This window comes from Rhinopithecus roxellana, chromosome 18 (assembly GCF_007565055.1).
Source record: "Rhinopithecus roxellana isolate Shanxi Qingling chromosome 18, ASM756505v1, whole genome shotgun sequence".
Lineage (NCBI taxonomy): Eukaryota > Metazoa > Chordata > Mammalia > Primates > Cercopithecidae > Rhinopithecus > Rhinopithecus roxellana.
The window spans coordinates 44833701-44837790 of record NC_044566.1 but is presented as its reverse complement, the minus strand read 5'-3'; positions in this window follow the sequence as shown (position 1 = coordinate 44837790).

Genomic DNA, 4090 nt, shown 5'->3' with positions numbered 1-4090 from the left:
ACCTCACTTCATATACTTCTTCATCAAGCAATTCATCTGTATCCTTTACAACTCAACCATTAAATGTAAGCGAAGTGCCTTCCTAAGTTGTGAGCCATTTAAGCAGATTATCAAACCTGAGGGTTGTGAGAATCCCCAGTTTATAGCCTGTCAGTTAGAAATACAGTTGGCCTGGGACTTGCAGGTGGCATCTGAAATGGGGCAGTCTCGTGGGATTGAACCCTGTCAAAGAGTTAGAAAAGGGGTGTTGGAAAAGACATCATGTATTTGGTTTCAGGAGGTGAAAATCCTCTCATTTGGTGTCAGAAGTGATGTGATAAAAACAAAAAACAAAAAACAAAAAACACCCACTCAACATTTAACAAGAAATCAATGATTCAATGGTACTAAAGGATTACTACTTTCAAGAAAAATATAAGGAAAATCATAAGAAATTTATCAAAAAAATGCTAAGAAAAATACTCTGACTCTTCATTAGGTACTCCAAGTTATACTCAATATCTCTAGTACAAGAAAGAAACCCTATTGAAAAGGTATTTTATTCTTTACTGTATTTCAAAAAGAAAATTGATATTTTAAATGTAGAATTCAAGATAAGATAATTACTGGAAAGTTTACTATGAAAAATAATGAATTGAATGCTAATGTGTAAGGTGACTCATGAAACCAACTGTAAATTACCAGAAATATGTTTCTTTGGAGCCAAAATAGTATCTCATTTTGGAATAATATGCATTTTTAAAAATCTAAAATAATGATTAAAGGAACTCTAATAGGCAATTGATTTAGAAAGTCTGATAATATCCTGCCAACTTATAGATGCTATTGGACTAGGAGAGGTGAGTGGACATTTATCAGCAGACTAGTACTAATGACCATCTGATTTACCTAGATCCTAATTTCCTTCTCACTAAATTATTTTAGGAGTAGTGCAGCTCCTAGAATCAAATATCTTAGATTAGAAAAGACCTTGAAAGTTGTATCATCCAACCTCTTGCCCAGTGTAGAATTCCCGCCACTTCCTCCCTAACATGCCCATCAAATCTTTGCCTAAATATAGCTGACAACAGTCTCTGCTTTGAAAATCACCTACTCCATTGCTGAGTTAGGAAAATAGGGGCCCTAGAACCTGTTCCAAAGGGGGCATCCCAAAGGAGTAATCCCAAAAAGAGGCCTCTCAACATTATCACCTGGCCCTCAGCTTTCAAATTTCAACAGGAAGATCTCACATCAGAAAAAAGATGAGTGGTGATTCTTTAGCAGAACTGGTTTCACTAACCAGGTCAGTCAGCCCTCTCATTTCACTAAACACCCCCTCAAGTCCTGGGAACCACCTATCTGACAGTACACCTTGGCATTTCCTTCCACATGAGGTTACCTCCAAGCATCACCAGTAAGATCAGAAGCCCCCGAAAACACCACGGGTTTGACCTTTGCTCTCATTACCAGCACATTCTTATACGAAGGCTTTGGGAATGGAAGAGCTGGATTGGGGGTCCTGAGGTTAACTTGCATGGATTTCAAGATGACAGCTCTTATGTCATTCCAGAGGAATACAGGTATTTGACCAGGGAAGTGGTCTGTATCTTTTCACCTTAAAAGGAGGCCTTAAGTAGGACAGGTTATAACGAAAAAGTTAACAGGCCTTATGTGCAGTTTTTGTTGTTGTTGTTGTTGTTTTTCTTTTGAGACAGGGTCTTGCTCTGTCACCCAGGTTGAGTGCAGTGGCACAATCACAGCTCACTCCAGCCTCAACCTCCCAGGCTTAAGCAATCCTCCCACCATATCCTCCAAAGTAGCTGGAACTACAGGTGCAAGCCACCACACCTAGTTAATTTTTGTATTTCTTGTAGAGACAGAGTTTGGCCATATTGCCCAGGCTGACCTCAAACTCTTGGCCTCAAACAGTCTACCCACTTCAGCCTCCCAAAGTGCTGGGATTACAGGTGTGAGCCACCATGCTAGGCCTGCTATGATATATTAGTTTTCTATGCTGCATTAAAAATTGCCACAAACTTAGCAGCTTAAAACAACACATATTTATTATCTCACTATTTCTGCAGCTTAGGATTCTGGGCACAGCTTATGCGGGTCCTCTACAAGCTGCTACCAAGATGTCCACTAGGGCTCAGGTCTCCTCTAAAGGCACAAGTGGCAACAAATCTTCCAAGCTCACTGGAGAATCCACTCCTTTGCCTTGGTCACCTCCTAAGCACTGCCACTTGCAGCTCCCAAAGTCCACTCATAGTTCCTTGCCACATGGCCCTCTCCACTGCCTTCTCACAGCATGGCCAGTTGCTTCTTCAAAGCCATCGGGGGGAAGAGCAAGTCCACTCACAAGGATTCTTACATAACCTGACATGATCACCATCACTGTTGCCATAGTCCACTGGTTAGAAGCAAGTCACAGGCCCCGCCCAAACTCAAGGAGGGGGTTTACAAGGGTGTGGACACCAAAAGGTAGACTTGACAGGGATCATCTTAAAGGTTGTCCACCACAACCCCAAGAATCTGTATTTTTTAAAGCACCTCAGTAATGTTGATGTTTAACCAGGCTTTAGAATATTGTTATAAGATACAGCAGAGGAGGCAAAATAAGGGGGAGATTATTTTAATGTTGTTGTTTGCAAACCTTGACTGCACCTTAGAATCACCTAGGGAGCAATCACCAATTCCAGCAATCCCATGACAGATGACACTCCAGACTGGTTGAATCAGAATATCTGGGGGCAGATCAGTTTTCTTTTTTTAACACTTTAGGTGATTCCAAAGCACAGCCAAGGCTGAGAATCACTGTTCTACTTGCACAATGAGGAATTGGAGCCTATCTTAATGGGAAAAAGGGAATCTTTGGAGCAAGTTTTGAAAGCCAAATAGATGTTTTCTAGGTGAGAAAAAGGAGTGACAAGAGATAAGGCAGGAACATTTGTCGTGATTTAATGAAGCTGGTGGATTCAAAGAAAGAAATGAATTTGAGAAACACTTAAGAGGTAACACTGATTAAGACTTTGTGCCAAATATGAGGCTAACCAAGAAGGAAGAACCTCTGATAATTTCCAGATCTTGGGTTGAGACACCTCAGGAACATGGGAGTCACTAATTATAAAAAGAGTCAAGAGAAGAAGCTGGTTGGGGGACAGGGAAGATGGGAAAGATGATGAGCTCAGGTCTAGGTATGTCAAGTTATACACATTTTTAAAGGAGATTTAAATTAACTTGCATGAATTTTTTTTGGTTTGCTAAATTCAGTTAATATAGACTGGGCATTGCCAACATTTTCCCAATTAATTTGTTATCCTCTATTTTCCATAGCACTCAACTGCCCAGTGCAGAGCCATGTAAATTCCATATCTGCCTCTGACTTCCTTCCCTCTAAGGTCATTTATTCTTTCACTAGTGGCATAACCCTTGGATGCCCCTTCCTATCACTAAATGTCAAGCGATTGCTTTGCAATGCTAAGTACTGAAATCTTCATATGTGCTGATTTAGCAATTATTAGGTGTGAGGTTTTTCAGAACCGTAAAAAGTGAATTGTTTTTAAAAAGCCTCTTTAATGTGTTCAACTTGAGTTCTTCAGTTCCACTTTCTGAAGACTTCCACTGAAATGAAGAAAAACAGTTCCCTGAAGCCTTCAATGAGTCACCAGTCTTAAGCAAACAACCAGCTTAAAACTATTTTGCTCTAGGATGGAATATTTTCACCCTAGGGCTTAACACACAACTACCAAAGGCACGATGTTGTCACAAAGTAGGAAATCTAGAGATATTTTAGACTTCTGCAATCGTGGTTACAGTCAAATGTTGATGAATGAATATCTCTAAAATTTACAGAAGCTAGAGTGCTAAGCTATGTCATGCGGTGTAAAATTATCTAACTAGTCCATGCCAACATTCATTGGCTTATCTAAACATTAATCAGGAGTCTGACTAGTGTTAAACCTTGGGAGAATTTATGTTTTTGCACATAAGAATTTGGCCTAAAAACTTCTCACAGTCTTGAAGTGTTAGCAATTGCTGACCTTTAATGATCCAATGAAAACAGTATTATAACTATTGCTTCCTCTTATAGTGTCATAATAAATGTTCAATA